At 41.4% G+C, this 26358-nt stretch overlaps 1 protein-coding gene across 1 annotated transcript in view; it reads right to left on the bottom strand.

Moving 5' to 3' along the window:
- ROR1 (receptor tyrosine kinase like orphan receptor 1) overlaps nucleotides 1–6331 on the bottom strand; it is a 178637-nt gene extending 172306 nt beyond the window's left edge. The window contains exon 1 of the mRNA XM_077766111.1: nucleotides 6264–6331. The gene's annotated coding sequence lies outside the window, so the exon portion shown is untranslated. The remainder of the gene's footprint in view (nucleotides 1–6263) is intronic.
- Between the last annotated feature and the right edge of the window lie 20027 nt (nucleotides 6332–26358).

Here is a 26358-nt window from a genome sequence, read left to right as displayed (position 1 = left end):
CCCACTCCAGCAGTGAGCAAAAGGGAGCTCAGAGTCCTAGTAACTCCAGAGCTCATGCTCATAAGAACCACACTGTACACTTCCCTACTATGTGTAAAGCTCTAAGATAGTAGAGAAAGCCATGTCTCCATTTAAAAAAGCAAACCAGGACAAAAATACCCCCAAATCTAGTCTGTCAGCACAGAGAACTATTTACAGTTGGAAGCAGGCCTCTGTATTTTTTTAAGTAGGAGGCTCCCTCCCTTTCTGCTACCTACGGGTGCAATTTCCAGTCCTTTCTCCAAAAGAAACATTTGGCTTTCTACAGAGAACCTCTGAGACCTCATGTGACTGAAAATGGAAGAAGGGGAAAGAGGCCCTCATCACACCCCATCCCAAACCCCCTCCCCAAGGGGAGCTGAGGTTGGGCCCCTGTAGATCCATTTATTTTAGAAGGTACTTGGTTCTAAAGCATTTGTTTCAGAAATTACCCCCCTGCCCCATCAATAGTAGCTTTCAACGGCTCTTCCCGGGTGGCCTTGTCTCTTTTAAATTTCATTTCCTGTTGGAAAGGATAAACAGGTAACTGTTTAATGCCACTGACTGGACTCATTTAACAGAGAAACAGGACCTGAGTGAGGCTGGGGAACCAGGGTGGAATTGATAGGTAGAACAGAGCAGCTGGGTAAAGAGGAAGACATTAAAGAATACCAAATGATGGGGTTTATTTTACTGCTCCTGCATGTGACTTGCCCCACAGGAGGAGGGGATATGAATGCACAGGAGACAGTGTAACCAGGTGCCATGTTGAACCTGGATCCCTGGACTTGGCCTGGAGGCTTTGGTAGAAACCCTGGCATTCCCATTCACCAATGGTGCCCTTTAGCCAACTCCTTTAAGCCTGGTGAGCTTCAGCTGCCTTTCTGTTCTACCATACAAGGTGGTATGAATTCAATTGATGCATGCAACATGCCTAGCAAGTGCCTCACGCATAGTAGGTATTCACCTGCAGCCGCTATGAATTGACATAGCTGAGATATGAACCCAAACAATTTAGCATCATGTTTCCTACTACACACCAGACATTGTGTTGGGCGATAAGAACACGCCAATAGATAAGAGAGCCCCTGACTTTAAAAAAAACGGCAGCACAAAATAGATAATTTCAATACAGCATGGCAAGGACTGTGATCAAGATAGATGTGGGGTGAGATGGTAGCCCACATATGAAGCATTTGTTGTTGATGGTATGGTCGATGGGACTGATGAAAGCATTCACTCATTGTCTCTCTCTCTAGAATACAAGGTCCAGCAAAGTAGGGATACAGCTTATCTTATTCAATAGTTTAATAATAGTTTATTAAACTATTTATTATTTAAATTATTTAAATATTTATTATTATTTAAATTATTTAAACTATATAAATAATAGTTTATTAAACTATTTATTATTATTTAAATTACTTAATAGTTTAAATAATAAAAAACTTAAAAAAGAAAAGGTAAGTCTTTAAAGTACAGGGGAAGGGATAAAGTGAGAGGAAATGTGCAGAGGTAAGACCATGGAGAACCTTGCTTATCAAGCTAAGAAGTGTGGTGCTAGTGTGGGTGAACATTCACATATGGAAGGCCAAAACGGGTGTGGGCTGGTTGAACAAGATCTAAAATCTCTAAAATATGCTTTCCCTACAAGCCTGCCAAAGTACCTATGATTTTTTTTTACTATAAAGCCCAAAGTAATAATCATATTAACCCAAACCAGCTGTTACTTCTTACTCTGCAATTAGTTTATCAGATTTGCTAGCCAGGTCAACTTTCACAACAACCATATGAGGTCATTACCTTTTATTATCTCATCTTACAAACAAGAAGACCAAAGCACAGATAGGTTGAGTGGTTTGCCCAGAGTCACACAGAATGTAAGTAGCAGATACAGGATTCAAATTTAGTTACTTCTTCCTCAGAGTTTGTTCTCTTAACTGCCATATTGTCTCAAATCTATCTTCCAGTTCATCATTTCCCTCTTCAGTTGAATGCATTCACTATTTAACCTACTTGATGAACTTTTAATTTCTATAACTCTACTTTTCAATTCTAGAATTTCTACTTATTTTAAAATCTATTTTTTAAAATAATATTATCTTGTACTTGACCTATGGCTTCTATTTCCTCATCTCCATGAAAAATTTTATGTATGTATGTATTTTTCCCATGAAACATTTCTTTCAATATTTATTTATTTTGAGAGAGAGATAATGAGTGGAGGAGGGGCAGAGAGAGAGGGAGAGAGAGAGAGAGAGAGAGAGATAATGAGTGGAGGAGGGGCAGAGAGAGGGGGGGAGAGAGAGAGAGAGAGAGAGAGAGAGAGAGAGAGAGAAAGAATTGCAAGCAGGCTCCGAGTTGTCAGGGCAGAGCCCAATGCAGGGCTCAAACTCACGAACTGTGAGATCATGACTTGAGCCGAAATCAAAAGTCAGACGCTTAACCAACTGAGCCACTCCAGTTCCTCACCCATGAAACATTTTTTTAAAGTTTATTTATTTATTTTGAGAGAGAGAGAGAGAATAAGCGAGGAATGGGCAGTGAGAGAGAGGGAGAGAATTCGAAGCAGGCTTTGCAGCTTTGTCTACGTACTTTGCACTCAGCCCCAACTGCGGTTCGATCTCACATCTGGGATCATGACCTGAGCCGAAATCAAGAGTCGGATGCTTAACCAACTGAGCCACCCAGGTGCCCCTCCCATGAAATATTTTAAACATGTGTTTTGTTTACTGACTCTTGCTAATGGTGGGCTTCTTTTAGTCCTCTCTTGCATGCATTATAATTTTTAAAAGTAAACTTAACATCAGTAGGAGTTTGCTGATGTTATTTAGTGGTTTTGATTTCTAAAATTTTGTTTTTGGTGGGAGCGGAACATGCACTATGATGTTGAGACAGTTTGTGAGCTGGTTTTAGGTTGTCCCCTGTCAGGGTCTCAGAGTTTAATCAATTCCAGACCAAATTTTTACACTGTTTTCTTGGTTGGTGGCTGTACACTACATGAGAAAAAATTCAACCCCCAACCCCGATACAGCATAGGTTGGGGCTTGTATTTCCCATGGGTGATCCCAACAGCCCAGGGTGATTCATGGATGGCCACACCGTATCCTCAGCAGAATTCTCCTTCTTACATGCTTGGCCCATTCATTCCTCACTGATGGCTTTAAGCAGTGAGGTTGTTTCCTATCTATGGCCTCAGTTCTGATCCCCAAAGGGTACTGAAAATCAAGCCCCTAAGAACCGTACTCATTTCCTCTATCTTTATAAATCTTTTGTTTAATTTCTTTTTGCTGATCATTTCTCTACCATTGAGTTTGCTCTTCTGGTACTTGGAGATTTCTCCTTTTCATGTGCCAGCCTGGCAATGATTTTTTTTTACATCGTATATTTTCACCAGCATCTCTCTGTAATCAGGGGGGAATGTCCCTTGGCAGCTCAATCTATCAAATTGACCAGAAGGCTTTGATTATACATTTAGATATCAGTCCTTTCCACTTGACTCTGTGTTCACAGAGGACAGAGACCTCGGTCTCATTCATCTTTCAATACTAATTTTTCAGACAGTGCCCAGACCAGAGCAGGAAGCAAAAGAGATTTGGCCAATGAATAAAAGAATTAATCAGTTCTCTCTCATTCTAAATGGGAATGAAAGACCATATACTATTTATCTTCTAGAGAAATATGACACCAAGAATCCCTGGAAGGCCCATGCTGAACAAACAAAAAGTTTGGAGACTGTCTTAGTCCAGCCTTTTAGCAAGTAGGTTCACTACTATTGATATTATTTCTTTCTTAAAAAGCAACCACTGCTAATTACAGTGCTGGTCTGGCAGAAATTCAAAGTCTGACAGACTAGATTCTTGACTGGTGGCTGTGTTGCCTTTTTAGCACATACTGATGTCCTTTTATAGCCATAACTGGAACCTGATCAATAACAGGTAGTGTACAATGATATCACTTTTACTGTTGGTGCCATAAAGACCTTGTTGGTTAAGGTCACATTTTTTTTTTTTAAGTAGGCTCCACATCCAGTGTGGGATTTGAACTCATGGCCCTGGGATCAAGAATTGGATGCTCTACCGACTGAGCCAGTCAAGCACCCCCCAAGTTGACATTCTTTTTTTTTTTTTTTTAATGTTTATTATTGAGAGACAGAGAGAGACAGAGCACGAGCATGGGAGGGGCAGAGAGAGGGGGAGACACAGAATCTGAAGCGAGCTCCAGGCTTTGACCTGTCACCACACAGCCTGACACAGTGCTCGAAATCACAAACCACAAGATCATGACCTGAGCCGAAGTCAGATGCTTAACTGACTGAGCCACCCAGGCGCCCCCCGAGGTTCACATTCTTGAAAGCACCTTGCACAGTACTTGTCACATAGTGAGCACTGAGTTAACATTTAGTGTGCTTTATGTCTTCTTTTACATTTAAAAAAATTTAAAAATATTTGTTGAAAATATATTGCCTCCTAAGCATTGTTCCGGGTGCTGGACATGGAGAGGATTAATATACAGTCCCTGTTCCAATCCTAAAGTAGAAAGAGAATGTCCAAAGTAAATTTAACAATAGATAATTATTCTAAATGTCCTTTTAATTTTTTTTACATTTATTTATTTTTGAGAGACAGAGTAAGACAGAGCGTGAGCGGGAGATGGGCAGAGACACAGAATCCGAAACAGACTCCAGGCTCTGAGCAAGCATTCAGCACAGAGCCTGATGCAGGGCTTGAACCCACAAACCGTGAGATCAAGACCTGAGCCGAAGTCGGTGCTTAAACGACTGAGTCACTCAGGCGCCCCAATGTCCTTTTATTTAAAGTGAAAAGATATTTCACCTTATCCTGCCACCCTAAAGTGCCTAATAAAGTATAACCATCAAAATAATCCTGCCTATTACTATTTTATAAGGTTCTCTCTCCTCAGAGAGGAAATATAACTCCCAGTGAACACATGAGCAGACAAAAGAGAGCTGATTATAAAAGGCATCTGACACAAAGGACGATGATTTTTGAGCCTTTATCACTAGAATCCCAGAACCTAGAATCATGCCTGAACCTAAGTAGAATAAGTTTGTTGCATGTTTTGCACATATATGTACAGAGGTGTTCATATGGCCTGAGATAAATTATCACTCATTATTCCACACATATTTATTGAGAATTTCCTATGAGCAAGAGTCTGTGTTAGATTTTGCGATGGAGACAAAGAAAAAAGAACAAGGATAAGATAGAAATCCTACTTACAAGGAACTTTCAGACATAAGAAAGAGACAGACAGGTACATAAATCACCATGATATAACACAGAAAATGCTAAGGGAAGAACAGAGAAAAGGGCTATGGGAGTTCCAAAGAAGGAAAGGCCACTTCCTGCCAAGGGATTAGATAAGACTGTGGCTAATATAGAATTTGTTCTTGGTCTTGAAGGATAAGTAATTTGTGGCGTGCAGAAGGGACAGAATGGGCACTGGCCAAGAAAAAAAAAAAGGCGATTCAGATGGAAAGAACAGCTTAGGCAAAAGCAGAGAGGCAGAAAAGCACAGGGTATATAAGAAGACATAGAAATTTTGCTGGAGATGCAAAAAAGGACATAAAGGGGGCTAAAGAGAAATAAGGCTGGAAAAGTGTGATGAGCTTTGAGGTACAGGGGCTTTGAATGCGCCCTGAATTACCGTTCCAGGACACAGGGTCTCTGTGGAGTAACCAGTGCCTAGCATATGGTGGAGCTTAATTAATACTACAACAACTTCAGAGCAGGAGGAACCTGTTCCCCACGTGCACACAGGAAGCTGCCATCTGTACGCACAGGCAATTACAAACATTCCAAATACTCTGCCCTGAACCCTGCAAGCACATCAAATACTCACTGTAAAAGGTCACCCAGCAAACAGCTCTGATCAATCCTGGCTCAGGCAGAATCAAATCCCCTAAATAAGATCCACTAGATGCAGTGTCAGGAAGGTCAGAAACAACCCTATTTCACATCTTGAAGCATTTTTACCATATGGAACATTTTAGAGGAAGAAGGGAAAGGAAAGAGAGAGAGAGAGAAAAAAAAAAACCCTCCAGAAATAATAGAATTCCAAGTAATTAAATATTAAATAATCACAAAGTAAGCAAGGGATTTATCTTGGCCCCTACCTCCTTCTAAGGATCTAAAAAGCAGCTGATTTCAAAGAAGGCCACGCCAGGATTAAAAGTGGAGTTTCCCGCCCCCCCCCCCCCCCAGTACATCCCCATTGTGTACCTTTGTCGAGTTCACTTGAAATGTTCCACGATGAGGTAGGCACTAACTCAGCAGTGACTGACAACTCTGTTTCTGGAAAGAAAAAGAAGGGAGGGGAGAAAGACAAGGGTAATATTAAATATATAAGTAACTTATGGGCTGTTAGAAGCATTACAGGAGATTTCCAAAGGCACTGCCTTCTGAGAGAGACCCCTGCAATCCCATAGCTTATTAAACTGGAACAGCCGCTCTGCTTGCCAGGCAGAGGCGCCTGCATTGCAGAGTCTATCCAGATGAGCAATCTGCAGGCCAGAGTCAAAGAGGTGGTGTTTGTTTCTCTCTTTAAAACATGGGCTTGAAAAGTAAAATACAAATATTTCATTAACAAAACAAACCTGCAGAAATGATCGAACATTATCAAACATCAGCTCTTCATTTTTTTGTTAGAAGATCACTCTTAGACTCATATATTCAACAGTGTTTCCATGAAAAGTAAGAACTAAGTTTGCTCTTGTTGGTGATTTCACTTGTGTTTTGAGTTGAGAGCACTTCTATTAATGGAGAAATCTATTTCTCTACATTGAAACGTAGAGTCAGGACAATGGAAAGCTAAGTTTTTGAATACGAGAGTCATTTGAGGTAACCAAACTCCAAAGACAATTTTCAAAACCACCATAAATTAAAGCCAACATGCAAATCAACAATAGAAAGGGCATAAGGCACTATGAAGATTTAAAAACTCCTTCAGCAGTAATAGACTGTAATATACAAATAATGTTTTTGTTGTTTTTGAAATTTTAAGCCATGATGCCATATTACTAGCACATTTTAATAGGGTTGCGCTAATCTCCTCTTAGACCATAGCTAAGCATGTGCGTGTGAGCGCGCGCGCACACACACACACCCCCTGCATGTACTTTAGTACATACAGAACTTTAGTACTGAGCAGAATCTTGGAAAACTCAGAGCCTACAACATTAGATATATGGCACCCAGGCGAATCTGTTCCCCTTCCTTCAATCTGGTGCAGACATCATTAATCAATTATGGCCCTATTTGTCAATTAAATCTGCAATCTGCCTTACAGTCTTTCCAACATAATGCTCTAGGTAGCCACTAAAAATAGATCTGAAATGCAAGGTGAACTTTTTAGTAAGTGGAAGAATCGGGATTCAAATCCAGGTCTGTCTCTACTGCCCACATAACTCCTAGTGGCTCATGCCGCCTGGTACTCACGTCTGTGAAACCTGATTTCTTTTTCATCTTACCTCCCTCTGGCTTCACCTTTTACCTAGATAAGCACACTTTCTACCGTTTCCTTATTTACTGATAGGGCGTGGCTGCCACTTGGTCATAGAAGTCACACACCGTAGTCAGTGAGCTTTGCCAAGAACAGGATGTTTATCCACCGAGACCTTGCAAAGGCCTGCTTCTAGTTTGTCTACCGGGTCTCTGGTCAACCTGCCACCCACAGCGGAAACAAAAGGGCTGTTTGATTTGTGCAGACCTCCTTGACTTGCCCTGTCCTAACAGCAGGTGGGAAAGAAGGTAGACAAACCACATGTACCCTCCCCAGCCCAGACGGTCCCAGTCCCCTCCTCTGTCCTGAGCTAAAAACAGCGTAAATTCTTTTAAGGGGATCTGACGGCAGGTGCACAGTATGGCAGAAAACTTAAATCCTATAAGATTGCAAACTACGAAAAGAAAAAGACAGTATCCCAAGTAGGAAAAAATGCTTCACCCAAAGCCACAGTAGAAGGCAGGGCTTCTGGTTTTAACTACCTGTCCTACGAAGGGGTATTTCATGCAGGTGATTTCATGAGGAAGCGCTAATTGTCTATACCTGGGGGCCCTCCACGAAGGACTCCAGCCACAGATCCACTCTAACCCTGTTCCTGTTGCCACCTACTCTGGCTCGTTGAATAATGGCCCCTTGTTTGGAGCACTGAGGAGTGCTGTGGTTCGCCTCCGAAAAGGGCTCATCAGGCACTCCACTACCCAGACTTTAGGGAGCTTGGGAATAGAAGCATGGCAGCCAAGGCAGCATTTGAGGCAAAGAAGCAAAAGGTGGGGAAGTGGTGGATTAAGGCAGATCTTGACAGCATTTACATGCAATATTTTCATAGCTTCATCTTACTGCTGCTCACAGTTATGCTGCCAGAAATATAGGTTTCATTTTACAGTATTAATTTTATAGAAAGTTAGCTCTGTGCCCCTTGGTTTTTCTAACCTGAGTTTGAATTGCTGATTGAATATAATTTGGGACCGATGACAAATGAATAGATTCTTGGCACTGCTAACAGTAAAATTATTCCCCATGTGTCCCTGGACACTAATTACTACTCGGTTCTTAGACTATGGCAAAGACAATTTCAATTCACAAGCTCATTTACTGATTGTGATTATTCTGAGGAATTTTGTCCTTGGCCTCAAGATCGATTCCTTTAGATAACCACATGTTCAGCTTCTCGATAGGGTGATGATAAAAACAGATAAAATATTTTAAAATATGAATAACTTTCCTCAAAAATATTATCTTCCAAGGCCATATATTTTAAAAGAAACGGTGATGATTTTATGTGAAAAGTTTAATGTTAGTAATTCCCCCCTCACAAAAAAAAAATGATGTTTAATAAGCTTCCCCGCCCCCCACAAAAGAAAGATTGATTTATACGTGAGGAAAGTTCAGTTCGTCTCAGCTTTGGCTCCATCGAGTCCAAGGTTAATAGCAGCTTTAGAGAGAGACACAACCACCAGCCTTGACCATGTAGGATCTCCACTAAGGGATTCAGCTTCTTTCCTATCTCCTCATCATGGCAAAAGGAGATATTTCCAAGGACATTTAATAGCAGATTGGCAACATCTCTTTGTGTAAGATTACTGTGGTAACGGCAAATGAATATGTGCCAATTAGGAGACAGTTGGATATTTAAGTTACTAATTTTGTGATCACGAGCAAGTTATTTAACATCTTTTGACCTCTATTTTCTCATCTGTAAAATGGGGACAATGAAAGCTACCTCATAGGGCTGCAGTAAGGATTATTACATTAGATTATGGTACCAAAGGGTCCTGCACAGCATCCAGCATAGAGTGGGCACTAAAGATCTTTTGTGCCTCCCTCTCTGTCCAGTAAGGCAGATAATAACCGTCCTCTATGCGGACATAACCCTGTTAGCTGCTGCTTCACTGCTGAGGTTTGAAATAGCGCATTTGCCAGGCTTTTGGAACAGACTCTGTATTTCTCATGCCTTACTAATCCAAGCCAATCTTTTCATTTTTTGTGAGGTTTTCCTGAATTGGTCACCAGTTCTCTTAAGCACATAAGTGTTTTTATGTATTTTTATCCAATTTAGGCAAATCAAGCGTGTTTTAGAAAACTCTAGCCCTTATCTTCCCTGACCTCTGCAGGAGGGCAAACCATTCTTCTCCCGATTTGATCAATAGGAGCTATTATCTTTGCAGTTTCACTGATGATTGACTTCTTGGCACGGCCTCTGCAAACCATAAGGTTTTGGTATTTAAGCCTGAACAGTGGGAGTGTTATTTGGAGCAAAGGGGAAAAAAATAAGCCTTGAATCCTCCTCATTGATAAAAGCCTGTGCTCTCTGAAAGGATTGCTGGTTCATCTCAGCAGCTGGCAGGTGGAGACCCAACGTTCACAGGATGTGGAAGCCCTTGTAAGAAGCACCCAGCCTCGCCACAGCCTGTATCCTGATCCAGGGATACGTGAAGTTACACAGACATAAACCAGCACACTCCGGAGACTAGCGGCCAGCCCAGTGCTCACAAAGGCCAAGGATGAGGGAACAAATGTCTACCCCAGGGCCCTTCTGGACCAGAGGCCCTGAGTCCCAGAATGCTGTATCTGGATATGCCTTGGCTGTCACTCTGGTTTTTGCACCCACAAGACGTTGTGGGGGTATTTTTATAGGGTGACATTAGAGGATGTAGCAGGAGATGACAAGAGAACAGGGCTCCAGGCCTTCCTGCGTTAGGAACAATTTTCTGTTTGTCGGTTTTATGTATCAGATATTGTGGAAAAGCCTCCGATGCTCTAAACGAAACAAACAAACAAACAAATACCCCTAATATGATACGGTCTCTTCATTTTACAGACGAAGAAAGTGAGGCCCACAGCAGCCAAGTGACTTGGTGAAAATCACAGAAGTTCTAAGCGGGGCCAGGCCTCAGAAATGGCTTAGAAATAAACGCACGCCGCCTTCTCTCGGTGCTCCATTCTCTTCTGTCTGGGCCCCTAAGTTGTGATACGTATCCTTAGGGGCTAAGCTCAGAGACACACAGGGCATTTTCAAACAGTCAGGGTCAGTCCCACTAAACAGCCACATCTTCTCTGCTTATGATCACTGGGGAACAGGGGAGGGTGGGAGGGAGGTGGGCATGCCGAGGGCTTGGAGTTGTCTGGTGAAGGCTCTTAGCCATGGTTCCTTCCCGACTCCAGTGCCTCAGTGGAGAAGTGTGTAGCCAGGTCGGTTACCTTCACCAAAAGTACCTATTTGGGAAAGTCACGGTCAGGCAGGTTACACTCTCTAACAACGCAACAGGGTTAGTCAGCCAGGGCAGTGCTGCAGCTCTGAGATCACAATCACCTCACCTCTGGGATCCTGAACGAGGGGTCCCTCCACTCTGGAGGCTGAGCTGACAGAGGAGAGAGGGAAGCTAAAGCCTTTCTCACCCAACGTGGGAGCGTCAGGACTGAAGAATTACTATGCTCAGTGTCTACAAGGACCTTATAAGCCTCAGTGGCCTCAAATTTGGACTTCTGATGTAATCTTGAAGTTATCAGTAAGTCAGAGAGAGAGAAGAGGGCACAATTTTGCCACCTTAAACCCTCTGCTCAATAACCCAACCATGCCACCTACACTGCACTACAGAATCATACTTTTTAAATAAAACCTATGATGACTTTGGAAATAGCACAATCACTGTACAGGTGGCAAAGCCATACACTTGTAAACGCTAAAGTATACCAAACTTTGTGGTATTATTCGTATTTTTATATAGAGGGAATTGTAAAAAAAATTGAAAGAAGAAGAAAGAAAAAGAAAAAGGTGTCCAGGTTTTCTTAATGTGTAAGGGGTTCAGAGATCTCGTCAACAAGTCCATAGTTAGATACCTGTAGTATCTCCATTGTAAGATTGAAGAACCTGAGGTTATTAAGACACTTGCCTACTCAGCTTGTCGGGATAGGAGGAGGAATTCGGAGCAGTCTGAGCAGGGCAGTCTGACAGCAGAACCGGAGTGTCTCTAAATGTGCCAAAACCAAGGGAGAGGGGGATCCTCAAAGGTGTATCCACTTGCTCTCTGGCTTAAGCCCCCTTCAGCCCCAGCAGACCCCTATGAACTCTAAGCATTGCAGAATGCAGTTTGAGACCCTGAACCTGAGACCACACACCTCCTCTCTATCAGGGCCTGGTGTCCTAATTCTAAAACCCAAAAGGATAGTAAGGGACACAAAGGGAGGGGAGGAAATACTCCTTGTCTCACCCTTACATGCCTCTTTTTTCTTTGTACATGCTATTTCCTACTTTAAATCTGTTAAATTAATATTGCAGATCACGTGCATTTCTTGTATTTAAAGGGATTATGCTACACAAAGCACCACAAAGACACACATGTTCTTCAAAGTCAATAAAAATAATCCTGCGGGGCAGCTGGCTGACTCAGTGAATAGAGCATCCGACTCTTGAACTCAGGGTTGTGAGTTCAAGCCCCATGTTGGGCATGGAGCCAACTTAAAACAAAATCTCGAAAGCTATCTTACTTAAAAACTATTATATTTGGGGCACCTGGGTGGTTCAGTCGGTTGAGCGACTGAGTCTTGATTTTGGCTCAAGTCATGATTTCATGGTTTGTGGAACTGAGCCCCATGTCTCTCTGCCTCTCTCTCAAAATAAATCAATAAACTTAAAAAAAAAAAAAAAAACTATTTTACTTGGGCTCTCTTCCATCAAACTCTAGAGGGTCATTCATTCATTCATTCAATGCACATATGCATTAGCACTCCCTATGTATAGGAACTGGGATGAAATAGCTTGCTCTGGTCCCTGACATTTTCAAGAACTCATGGTCTTGTGGGAGGAAAGGACAGAAACACAATTATAAACAGCGTGCAAGGGTAACAACAGAAACTGACAGAAATGGCCTCCGAGCCCCATGGACCATTCCTCCTACCCTGCTCCAACTAGGCTAAAAACACCAAGGGTACTGAATAAAACATCACACACCAAAATATAATGCATAGCTGAGGTTGAAAGCAAAGAAATTATCAGGTGCCCAAAAGGAAGAGAACAGTAAGTGGAAGCTAATGTGGGAGGTGCCTTATAAACATAGACCCTCAGGGCTGGCGTCTCGGTTTCTTTTTTTCTTTTAATTTTTAATGTTTTATTTATTTCTGAGAGAGAGAGAGAAAGAGGGAGACTATGAGCGGGGAGGATCAGAGAGAGGGGGAGACACAGAATCCGAAGCAGGCTCCAGGCTCTGAGTTGTCAGCACACAGCCTGACTCGGGGCTCAAACCCATGAACCATGAGATCATGACCTCGGCTGAAGTTGGACGCTTAAAAGACTGAGCCACCCAGGCACCCTCAGTTTCAAGGCTCATTTGAAAATGAAAGATGTGGCCAGAGAGTAATCTGGGCTCTTGCTTAACACCTTTACTAGAGCCTGGGATAACATCCCCGTCTGTGGAATGGGCTGAAAACACTTCCTCTAATGGCCTAGAGAAACTGCTAGACCCCTATAGTCTAGAAATTGGAAGGGGGTGGGGGGCAGGGGACATCTCCACAAGCAATCAAAAGGGTACGTAAAGTCCAGAGAAGTCCAAGGTACCCTTCACCCAGGTTCTCTCCGTGATGACAGCTCGTAGAATCATGACAGCATCAAAATGCGGAATTTGACATTGTTACTATATGTGTTAAGTTCCATTTCATTTTATTACATGTAGATTCATATAACCACCTCTTTAATCAAGACGAAGAACTATCATTACCACCGAGATCTCTCTCATACTACCCCATTATAGTCACACCCACCCCCAAAACATTCCTAACACTTGGCACTTGCTAATCTGTTCCCGATCTCTATAATTTTGTAGTTTCATGAGCAATACATAAACAGACTCCTACAATGCCCTTGAGATCCACCCAACTTGCTGCATGTATCAATGATCTGTTCTTTCTCATTGCTAAGTAGTATTCTACAGTATGGATGTACCACCCTTTGTTTAGCTACTGACCTAGGACATTTGATTGTTTTAATATTCTGGCTATTAAAAATAAAACTGTTATCAATCCATTCACAACCATTTGTGCTAAATTCTTTATTTCAGCAAGAAGGAAGCTGAATTTAGAAGGAAAGAGTTGTATGCAAGAAGCAATAATAGGCAAATAAGCTGGAAAATATGTTGAAAATGTTAAGCTTGATTCTAAAAATAAATATATGATTAGAAGTACAATGGGGGCACCTGGGTGGCTTAATCAGTTAAGTGCCTGACTTTAGCTCAGGCCATGATCTCATGGTTGGTGGGTTCGAGCCCCACGTTGGGCTCTGGCTGGCAGCTCTGAGCCTGGAGACTGCTTTGGACTCTGTGTCTTCCTCCCTCTCTGCCACTCCCCTGCTCGCACTCTGTCTCTCAAAAAATAAGATGAAACGTTAAAAAAAAATTTTTTTTAAGTACAATAGAGATAAAAGAGGGTTCCAAGTCAGCATCAAGGAGAAGGACATCTTCTTTAGGGAGGGGGAACCTCCCTAAATCAGGGGGTGGCACAGACTGTTCCACTCTAACAGAAGGTCTGGGGTTGGAAACATGGCACATTAGCGGAAGCGCATGTAACTCAATAATGGCCATACTTAATTACACAGTATCAACTTTTTCCAACCAATAAACAAGCAGTAATTTCAAAACCCAGGGGCTACTAGTCCTGGTTTTCTTGTTGTTGTTGTTGTTGTTGCTGCTGCAGGGACACAAAAGCAATATCCCAGCTAGTTACTAGGAAGGCAGGATCTTCTTAGGGTCAATGCAAGTCCTAAGAGAAATTTCAAAATGACTCAAACCTTGATTTTCCCCAAGAAGTTGTTCAAATGAATGGGTCCAAAGTTAGCACTTCCTCATTCACCCATGGTACCACTAGACTCAACGGATGCTTAGTGGAACAAAAGAATTGGTTTATTTCTAGCTTCAGAACAAGCTGGCAAAGGCATAGCAAAGAAAAGGAAGAAGCATGCTGAAAAATGCGTAGCTCAGAAATCGGTCTCTCCGCATGTAGGTTTCATTTCATTTTCTTTCAGGTGCTGCAGAGACAACTAAGAAATCACAATGACATCAACAAACTTCACTCTTTTGTCCTGGTTTCCACTTCACTGCTCTTTTTTACAGGCTTTTCCCCCTAAGAAGCGCCTCCTGGCAATTTTCCTTCTTTCCTGCTGTGTCACCTGTACTTGTCTTTGGGGTTTGCCATTTAATCTTCCCCTTTGTATGGCCCACGCACACTTTCATCTTCTATTATCAGTTTGTAATAAAAGTCTATTACCCTGTAATTGTCTTCTGGTCAATTTGTGGTCTTCTGTCACTCAAAAGAAATATGAAACCCAAGAAAGAGGTTTCCTAGCTGCAATTCTATGACTCTTGACTCTTGCCAAACAAATAAAGTCTTGGTTAAGTCCACACACAATAGGAACAAACTTAAGTTGTGCCAAGTAATCCCTAAAGCCATGGTGTATTCGCATACAGTTTGGAAAAAGAGATGGCCACAAAGGATGTCTTTAAAATTTCCATCCTTTCACCTGGGCTTTAATGTTATTAAATTTGTTTGCTCATTGATTAACCCATTTATTCATTCAATAAATGTTTATTGAGCACCTACTCTGTTTCAGACCAGCTAAGTGCTGGCTAGGTGCTAAGGATATAACGAACAAAATTAAAATCATTTCTTACTTCATGAATTGTGTGGTAGGAACACATAGAAGTAAACTGGGCTGNTTGAGCACCTACTCTGTTTCAGACCAGCTAAGTGCTGGCTAGGTGCTAAGGATATAACGAACAAAATTAAAACCATTTCTTACTTCATGGAATTGTGTGGTAGGAACACATAGAAGTAAACTGGGCTATAAAATATAGCCTGATAAATGCTGTGTATGTGTGGTGGGAGTGGGGATGGGGGGTAAATGGAAGTAGCAGTCTCGAGGGATCCCGTTCTGACCAAAACCATTGGTGATAAACCTTACATGGTTTGTGGAGAGCCAGATGTTTAGATGGACACAAGGATCCTGGAAAATCTAATTTCCTCCTCTGAGTAAAACAGGATTTTTTTTTTTTTTTCAAAAAGGGAATAAAGAGAGGAGAACTCTACACTGGGTATGTCCCACCTGCCATAGTCACATAACTTCCCTTGCCTGAAGAACTTGGTTACTAACAGAAGCAGGGAATGCCTCTCCAAGATTAGTGATTTATTTGGCTTTAGCCCTGTGTACTTCCTAAATTGATTCTTAGCAGCGCCTGGGTCCTTTGTGCTTTTATCTTCTTAGCAATGTAAATATCTGCTGGGAATGGAGGGTTAGTCTAACCTGTCTAAGAGGTTTCTGAATGTTCAGCTCCTTATACCTTTCTAATTTACAGTTGGCTCTGAAAAGAGAACTAACAGTCTATTTAACATGGTACTTTGCACAGGTTAAATGACTTCTGCTCCAGCCAGACCAGTGAGGAAATAGAATACACACAACAGACGGTTTGATGCTCAAATTTCATCTCCTCGAAATAGTGTAATGCTGACATTAATAAAGTCTTTCTCGTGTTGGAACCTCAAAAAGGATAGTTCTCTGTTTAAATCACAGCAAAACAACCATGCAGTTCAACAGGAAAACAAAATCAATCTACCAATTCAGTGATAGTCAGTTTTCTGTTGAAAGGCCAAAATAAATAAATAAATCAACAAATAAGAGCTGGGATTACTCTAATTTTCTACTTTAGTATTTTACACTGAATTCTATGGTCCATGTGTCCTTTGGCCATCAGTGAGTAAGTGCTTTTCCTTTCATTCTGATTACATAGGAAACTTCTTGAGGGTAAGGATTATGTCTTACGTTTCCTTTGTGCCCTATCTGGTTTCTACACAGTCCTGAACAGGCTAGATGGGAGACCGTGTAGCAGAGGGATAAAAGACAGCATGGTGACTGAGAGTCAGACATGTTCAAATCCTGGCTCTGTCACATACTAGCTTATGACCTGGGGCAAATTTCTTCACACCTCTAAACGGCAGGTCCTCATTCAAAAAATGGGCATAATAGTAATGGCACTGGAGGATCGTGATGGGGATCAACTAAGAAAATATCTGGAGATGAGTTCAGTGTCCAGCAAAAAGTAAACCTTCAGCAAAGTAGCAGCTATCACTATTAGATGTTTTGTTTTGTTTTGTTTCACTTACCATAGGTACACCTTAGAGGCTATTTAATGCACTGGTTTCCGAACCCAGCTGGGGAGCACATTAAACAAACCCAGATTCTGGGACCCCTGTCCCTAAATTACTAAAGCTCCCAAGGTGAGTCTTAGATAACCCCCCCAGCACTAGTCTTCTGTAAATCACCAGTTTAGGGAAACTCAAATAATGATATGCCTTCAAAAAAATGAAACACATGAAAAGTTTAACTGAACAGATAAATTTAATGTAATTTAAGAATCGAGGGGGAAGGAAGTTGGCAGACAAACTTATTTCATATTTGCTATAAAATTCCAAAGTGGTCAGCAACCTCATTATTGGGACAGTTCAATGAATATTAACCAAGAACAAAATTGGTACCTCTTGAATGAATTTCAAAGCCAAGTATTTATATTTCACTTGAAGTTCTTCTGATTGGTTGACCAATGATTCAGCCAATTAGACTTTTAGGAGAAAAATTACCATCCTGCAAAGAAGGAGGCAGTGTTGTTCCAGCCACTATGTATGTTACATAGGATCTCAACGGCCGGGCATTCTGTTTATGGAACTCTCTACCAACGGGCAAATTGGGCACACTCTAAACATATGGAGTCACCCTATCCTACACATAAAAGGGGAAAAAAACAAAACGCTTTTCAGCTTTGATTCTCAGCCACTTAAAGCATTTACAAAGAGAAGCCCACTTTGGATGCAGTTGAAAAGGCTATTAAGATTCCAAGCACCTTAGAGCAGTACAAGTACCTTGTATTTAGGTAGCTCTCTTCCTTTCAAGAAAGTCTGTACACAGAACAGACATGAGCTCATGACTCCACATGTGAAGGATCAAGGCTCAAGATAATCATACCCTGGTTGGAGTTGAAGAAACCCAGACTCAGCCAGAGAACTTGCCTAAGGTCCCCTGGCATGTCATCAACCGCTAGGAGAAGGTAACCACGGTCTTCCCTCCCCCAAACCTGGCTCCACGCAGGCTCTCTATTATACTGCTGGTGAAGACTCTTCCCCCATTTTAAGTTTTTTTTCCCCCTAAAACCCTCCAGCGCACTGTTAATTCAATCATTTCAAAGTTCCAAGGAGAGAGGAGTAAAATTTTTAACAAGAACTATTTTCAGGAAAAAAAAAAATCCATTGAAAGTATAATTTGTACCTTCTGGATGGCCCTGGAAACCAAAGGTTTAAGTTAATGGGATTGAGGGACTCTTGGGTTGGTGGAAATTGTTTTAATCAGAGAGGTAAATTTAGTAGGATTACTATTATCCTACAAGATAGTAAGATGGTTTTGCTCCAGCCATATTAGCCTGGGCGTGTAGGATCTAGACGGCTGGCAATTTTCAAATACTCCATTTGCCTCAAATTACTCCAGTTTAAAATGCTTTCGCTCGTCTGGACTGGGTTTCCTGTACCATGTCATTGTTGATAGCCTAAGGGGATCAATAATTAAAATTAAATAGAGGGAAACATGATGCAGAGCCTAAGTTGGGACCAGAATCCCTTCCCAGAGCCTCTTAGTTCAATCTCTCCCTCTTCTGAGGTCTCATAGGGTTCTATGGGTTCCTCCCTTAAGACACTTCACGGTTTGTAAGGTAACCCACAATTGCTTCCACATGCTTCTCTACTAAAACTGCATGTTTCCTAGGGCATCTGGGTGGTTCAGTCAGTTAAGTGTCTGACTCCTGATTTGGGTTTAGGTCACGATCTCATGGTTTGTGAGTTCGAGCCCCACACCAGGCTCTGTGCTGACAGAGTGGAGCCTGCTTGGAATTCTCTGTCTCCCTCTCTCTCTGCCCCTCCCCCACTAGTGCTGTCTCTCTCAAATAAATAAAACTATAAAAATGAATAAATGAACGTTTAAAATAAAAATAAAATTCCATGTTTCCCAACATGGTAGGAATGAAGTCTTATGTATCTTTATACATAGCATCAACTATTGCATTGCACACATAGTAGGCACTCAACAAATGTTTTCTGAATGTATAGGTGATATCATTGCTGTACTCTCCATATATTATTACATTTATTGGTATAAGGTAGTGTTGTAGGATGCAAAATGGCCAAAGTTCATTCCTCCCTGTCTCCACACCTTTTTGTAGCTCTTCCCACAAAGAGATGGAGTCTACTCCCGTAACCTGAAGCTGGGATTTGAATCCAGTCTTCCTGGTTCCAAACCCCACAGTCTTTCCACTGAATACATTGACCAAATTTCAAATATTCCCGTGCATTCAGAAATAAGAGACAAATGGGGGAGGAGCTTCCTTCCATTGATGTGAAACACGCTGAAGAATCGAGTATGGAAGCCAGCCACCCTCAATGGATAAGGCTGATGTCAGTGGCTCACCCAATCAGACCTAAAAGATCCAGAAGTAAGAATTCACACAATGGTTTGGAAGGAATGATATTCTCACATCCACAAACACAGAGCTCAACTTATAGCAACTGCTATTCAGAGTTGGAGATTTGGTCATTCTCACGTGCAACATACTGTTTTATTCATTTCTCTTATCAGAAAGAAAAATAACTTTGCATGTAGTTCATTTTGTGACTGTTTGCTTCTACCAGCAAGCCGCCCAGCCTGCTCTGGTTTTCAGACCTGATGAAAACAGTCTGAGCTGGTTCCCAGGGCTTGAAATGTAGTTTCACCTGCAGCCTTTAAGCTGCGTTGGCATTTGTGGCTGCAGGCATGGGAACTTTGCACAGCAATGCAGGACCATGGTTTGCATTTGCCAAAGAGCCCCTCTTATGTGAAAAGGGATGGCTTTTTCTCCTCCCAGAGCTGTCAAACAGAAGCATTTCAGGAAATCTTTCTAGTCAACCGCAGTGAACAAGAACGACCAATGCTACTGTGCACATGATGGATGGGGCGGCCTGTTCGCTCATGTGTGTCACCTCCCAAGATGGGCTAGTTGATCTCCGGCTGATAAGAGAATGTTCTTAATAGCTGCTTTGCTCTCCATATGGAATGCAATCATCCATTTCCAGTCAGGGATGACCAAGGTATTTGAAGCAATTTGCTGTGGCTGGTGGAACCGTTTGGGAAAGAGAAGCAATCTGATGGGTTCTGTCACGCTGCCTCTCCCTTGAGTTCACGGTTGAGGTCCCATGTTGTGACATCATCTACTAGAAGGCCTTCCTCACAAGCCTGCTCTGCTGCCCTCATTTATCCTGACCTGCCACCTCAAGGTCCCCATTAAGCAAGTTTATCCTCAGCACATGGGAAAAATTTATGCGGCAATCTTGGGAGTGCAAAGGGCTTCTCAATGTTTAACACAAGATTTCAGAGCCATAAAAAGAAAGATGATAACTTTGATTGCATTAAAAATGTTCTACAAGGAAAAAAGCAAAAATAGTATCAAAAAAACAAATGAGAAAGTGGGAAGAAAAAATTATTGCAGCTCAACAGGCAAAGGACTAGCTGCTATACTATAGTAAGCAAAAGTTCTACAAGTAAGCAAATTAAAAAAAAAAAAACCCAAAGAAAGCAATAGGTAAGTGGAAGTGAATAAAATGAGTAGACAATTTATAGATAAGGAAATATATGTGGCTTTGAAACACACCAGGCATGCATGGCATCGTTCCAGATGCATATATGGAAAATGCTAAATCCACTGACAATATAATTAATGTAAATTAAACATCAATGAGGTGTCATTTCCTCCCGATCAGATTAGAAATTTTAAAAGAGATTGATAACTCACCATATTGAGAGGGACACAGGGAAACAGGAACCCTTATACTGCTGGGGGAGTATAAGTTGCTACAACTTGGCAATCGATGGAATTTTAAATGCAAATGCCCTATGAACAGCAATTTTACATGTAGGAATGTACCTTACAGAGGCCCTCTAACATGTATGAAATGATATTTATATAATATTTTCAATGTAGCATGGTTTATAGCAGAAGAAGACTGGAAATCACTTACTTGTCCAGCAACAGCGTGGGGGGACTAGTTAAGTAAATTACAGCCTATCCAAAATCTATAGTGGAAGTCAATGCAACACTTAAAAAGAATAAGGAAGTTTTGTATGTACTGACTTGGAAAAAAAAAAAAAACCACCAAAATATATCCTTAAGTACGAAGTGCAGCAAAATACTGACCATAGGCAGAGAAAAATACCAACGGTGTGAAAAGAAAAAAAAAAAAACTGCCGTGTGTCCTTATATTTGTGGGTATACATTATATTGCAGGTGCATTATACATTACACAGCCTATGCATTCATATGCTGTGTATATATACATATTCTTAGATCTACAAATATACATTATTTAGCTATGTATTTCAAATACATAAAAAGAGGGGCGCCTGGGTGGCTTAGTCCGTTAAGCGACCGACTTTCGCTTAGGTCATGATCTCGCGGTTCGTGGGTTCGAGCCCCGCGTTGGGCTCTGTGCTGACTGCCAGCTCAGAGCCTGGAGCCTGTTTCAGTCTGTGACTCCCTCTCTCTCTGACCCTCCCCTGTTCTCTCTCTCTCTCTCTCTCTCTCTCTCCTAGAAATAAATAAAACATTAAAAAAATAAAATACATAAAAAGATACGTATTTATGTAAAAAGCTATAAAAGGGATATACAAAAGGAGAGAAATGTCAACATCTGAGGAGGACACTAGGGGCTGCAGGTCAGAGGTGAGGAGACTAACTTTATACTGTATATCCTTTTGTGCTGTGAACTTTTTACAGCATGTGCAAAATGAGAGAGCTAAAAAAAAAAAAAACGCTCAATGATTACAACTTTGTACGATGAGTGTTTCTCTCAAGGTGTGCCCAGCATGTTATGGTACTCTAGAGGAAGAGCACCTCATCAGAGCAGATGGGAGAGCAATAGAAGTGATCTTCAAAGGTTGTCAGGGGTTGACTCTTAAGCTGAGTCTTCAAGGACAAGTAGACGTTAGCTAGGCAGACAAAAGGCTCTTTTATCCCAGGGAGCTAAGCAAATTTGGGGATCTACAAACAGTTCATTACATATTGCTGCACATTCGTTTTTGCTTCTTTTCAGTGTGCATCTTTATATGCTCCAGGGCCAGGCACTTACTAGGGACCTGGTATTTGCTGAATCTCATGGACTGGCAGGCAGAAGAGGAAATGAGTCAAGAGGTGCAGGACCTGCCTTAATGGTTCACACAGTAATAAAAGGGGAGCAGTGATGGGAATGAGCAGCAGGAAGAGGCAATATGAGAGGAGGACTTCAGCAAACACAACACGGACGGACAGGACATCCATATTAGTCCCACTGCCTATACCAATGATAGTTTGCAAAACACATTTATGCATGTTTCCACAAACATTGATTGAAAGATTATTATCCCCATTTTCACTGTGACAAAACTAAGGATTAGAGAGCAATATGCCAAAAGTCATTGCTGAAAGAGGGGCCAATTAAGACATGAGCCCATGGTTCTGTCCCCTACTCTACAGTGGCCTCTATTCAAACCATCACTAGTTTACTAGGATGTGTGTATATATGCCATCACTTTAAACACAAAATACTCTGAGCAGAAATCCACATGACATAATTAACCAATACAGGGATGTTTTTCTCCATTCTCTGGGCATTACAGGTATCACTTAGTACTTTAGAATTTAAATTCTAACATCTACAAGCGTTGTGGGTTTTTTTTTTTCAGTTCACAAAACAAAACAAAAACTACATCAAAAGAAGTTCTCCCCCAAAGTCACAAAGTTAAAATATAAGGTGAGGGAATTTTGGTCACACCGGACAGATATCGCATTCTCTGTTCACATTATCATATCATGTTCTCCACACTGAAATGTGAAATGTGCCAAGAGAGGTGATACAGAGAAGAGAAGGGTCAACCGATTTCATGACAATGATGTTGGTGATGGTAGTGTGGCTTCCCTAACACGCTTAGAGGTTAATAGCTATTGATAATCCCCTATTAGCATATTCCTTTTCGTGTAGACACCCCTAGGTCTTCCTTTCTGTACCTTAGAGAAACTCAAAAGCATCAATTCCTGATGTCTTCAAACTTCCCCGGATGGCAGACCTCAATGGAGATAGCAACTAAATCACAATGTAACAAAAGTGAGATCACACATACACCAACCAGAGCCTAAATTACACACGGGAGACAATGGTGACCATAGGCTGTCTCTCTCTGCCATTCATTCAGAGGTGAGTAGCTGGTTTTCCACACAACCAGGTGCAGAATGCTTGTGCTGGGTGCTCATCACCAGGCAGGTGCTGCATCATTCCAAAGGCATAGATGGCACACAGGCAAACTAAAAAGTGCCCACATTGCACCGACCTTATTTAGCTGTATGTCAGCAATTTGGCAACCCCAAATATTTGAAAAATGGTTGTGAACTACAGATCAATATTTTTCAATGTTCTGAGTGGGTACAATGGAAGTCCGCAAACCCATGCCATAAAGCTCATGTATGTCAATTGTAAGTGAATCTATGAGTCCTTTCCTAAAGATGGGGGTGTTAGCTTACACGTAGTTTTAACATGCCTTTCAACTATAATAGTGCCTTATGTTAGGAGGATTCTGGGTACTCTATTAAAATGCCAAAAAAGAGTTATTCCCTCTTCCCTGTCACTTTTTTTTAATTTTAAAGACAGGAAGAAAATCTGGCTTTTACCTTTTTTTTTTTTTTTTCCAAATGTAAACATATGACATGATACATGAGGAAACAGATTTTCAAACATACAGTCGAATTGCTGGAAAAGAGTACCATTTGAATATTTTATCCTTGACAAAAATACAACTTCCCTTCTCTGGAAAAGAAGTTTGGGATTTTGTTTTTCAGGGTAAAACCATTCAAGATGAAACAGAGAAGACTTCTTGGATGTCAAAGAGCTCATAAAGAAAAGACATTTAGATGAGTTAGGTACGTAAGTTAGAAATATGCAGGATACTTTCAACTGCTCAGGTCGTTTCAAAAATGGCACCACTACTTCACTCTGTTCATCCTCCTAAGGGCAAATTTAGAAACTGGCAATTTAGCTTGGCATTGGAGAGTCAATGAATTACAGGACAGGGTGGGGTGGGGTGGGGAGAAGCAAGCCCTCCCTAGACTTTTATGTCTGATGACCCAAGTTCAAAGTGCTCCTTGGAGTTTCAGCCAAAATACCCTCCCACCCCAGCTTTCTCTTCCTGGGCAAGTCTTCAGGTGTTCACTTCAACAATGGAAAAGACCTACATTCCAGCCAGTGCTCCCAAAGATCCTGTGACTAAGTCAGAATATATGGCTCTACATCTAAGAGTGCCCCTCACTTTTTGTTCAAAAACATAGCCCTTGTGACCTCTGTGTGCTGGTGGGACCATGAAGAAGGTATATGGGAGTAAGGACTACCCGTTTCCTGTTAAAGAGCTGATAGCTAGGAAAGAAAAAACAAAAGGAGACAATGTGAAATGATGCAAGACTGGTTGCAAGCAGAAAAAAAGCCAAGTGCCATAGACATGAGGCATTCTGAGCAATGAGGAAGAAATACTGGAAAAAAATGAGGGGCAGCTTATTCTGTTGATTCACCAATATCCACACATCCATTCTTCCATATGGACATCGCTGTTAGGGAGCAAAGCCAAAAAAATGGGAGAGATGATGAAATTTCCAGTCACTCTATTCTAGGAGACAAATTGCGGTCCAGCAACAGTTGAGAAACATGATGAGAGATCTAGAAACCACATCACTTAAGAAACAATGAAGCAGGGGCTCAGTCGGTTAAGCTTCTGACTTTGGCTCAGGTCATGGTCTCACAGTTCATGAGTTCGAGCCCTGCATCGGGCTCTGTGCCTGGAGCCTGCTTCTGTGTCTCCCTTTCTCTCTGGCCCTCCCCTACTGGTGTGATCTCTCTCTGTCTCTCAAAACAAAATGAATAAATTAATGAACACATAAATAAAAATGAATATAAGAAAAATAAAAAATGAGTAAATAAATTAATGGATAAAAATTTTTTTTAAAAAGAAACAATGAGAACTTGGACTGTTTGGCCAAAGCAAGAGAAAACTAGTAAATAACTGATGGCTGTTTTCAAATATCAGAGAGGTGATATGTTGAAGGAAGATATGATTTATTCTGGAGGCTGTGAAGAATGGAATCAGGACCAGTGAATTGAAGGCAACCATTATACAAGTTATAGAAGTTACATCAAAACAGGTTTGAATTGAAAATAAAGAAGGCAATCTAACAATGAGAGGAGTCGCTGACAGAACGGGCTGATCAATGATCACCCCAAAAAAATAAAGCAATTATTCACTGACAGACTGCTACTTTCAGACACTGAACTAAGTATTTTTTACAGGAATGATCTCATTTTATGCTCATAATTTTATAAGATTGTCATCATAATCATCAGCGGCAGCTCCTTATTTACATTTTACAAAAAAATAAACTGAGGCTTAGAGAAATCAGTATGAGGCTGTTAGGTTTCTTTTTTTTTATGTTTTATTTATTTCTGAGAGAGAGAGAGAGAGAGAAAGAGACAGCATGAACAGGGGAGGGTCAGAGAGAGAGGGAGACACAGAATCTGAAGCAGGCTCCAGGCTCTGAGCTGGCTGTCAGCAGAGAACCCAATGCGGGTCTCAAACCCACGAACCGTGAGATAATGACCTGAGCTGAAGTTGGTCGCTTAACTGACTGAGCCACCCAGGCGCCCCTGAGCTATGTTTCAAAGCTAAAGTCCAAGCTCCTACAATTATAGTGTTTAAAAAGGAGTTAAAAAAACACAAAAGATAGAAAGTGTTGGTGAGGATGTAGAGAAACTGGAACCCTCAGGCAACACTAGCGGAGGTGTAAAATGGTGTCACCGTTGTGGAGATGGGGTGGTAGTTCCTCAAAAATTTAAATGTAGAATTACCATATGATCCAGCAATTCTATTTCTGGGTCTACACCCAAAGGAACTGAAAGCAGGGACTTAAACATATATTTGTACACACGTGTTCATAGCAGAATTATTCACAACAGCCAAAAGATGGAAGCAATTCAAGTGCCCAGTTTTGGATGAACTGATAAACAGAATGTCATATATATGTACAATGAAATATTACTAAGCATTAAAAAGAAGGGAAGTTCTGACACATGCTACAGGGATGAACACTGAAGACTTCATGATAAGTAAAATAAACCAGCCACAAAAGGACAAATATGATATGATTCCAATTATATGAGGTACCTACAGTAGTCAAATTCACGGACACAGAGGATGGATTGTAGTTGCCAGAGGTTGGTGGGGAGGAGGGAATGGGGCATCATTGTCTAATGGGTACAGAATTTCAGTTCGGAAAGATGAAAAAGTTCTAGAGATAGTGGCGATGGCTACAAAACAGTGTGACTGAACTTAATGCCACTGAACTGTACACGTAAAGATGGTTAAAATGGTTACTTATGGGGCGCCTGGGTGGCTCCGTCAGTTAAGTGTCTGACTTCAACTCAGGTCATGATCTCACAGTTCGTGGGTCTGAGCCCTGCGTCAGGCTCTGCTCTCACAGCTCAGAGCCTGGAACCTGCTTCGGATTCTGTGTCACCCCCTCTCTCTCTGTCCCTCCTCTGCTTGTGCTCTCTCTCTCTCAAAAATCAATAAATATTAAAAAAAAATAAAGTGGTTACTTATATATTATGCATTACTTAATCACAATATATTTTTTTTAAGGAGTGAGCTGTCCATGGCTGGAAATGTTCAAGCAGAGACTAGATGTCCATATGTCAGAG

Source organism: Crocuta crocuta, unplaced genomic scaffold, assembly GCF_008692635.1.
Source record: "Crocuta crocuta isolate KB4526 unplaced genomic scaffold, BGI_CrCroc_1.0 scaffold155, whole genome shotgun sequence".
In the NCBI taxonomy this organism is placed as follows: domain Eukaryota; kingdom Metazoa; phylum Chordata; class Mammalia; order Carnivora; family Hyaenidae; genus Crocuta; species Crocuta crocuta.
The sequence above is the reverse complement of the archived record's forward strand: the minus strand, read 5'-3'. Positions and strand labels throughout refer to the sequence as shown.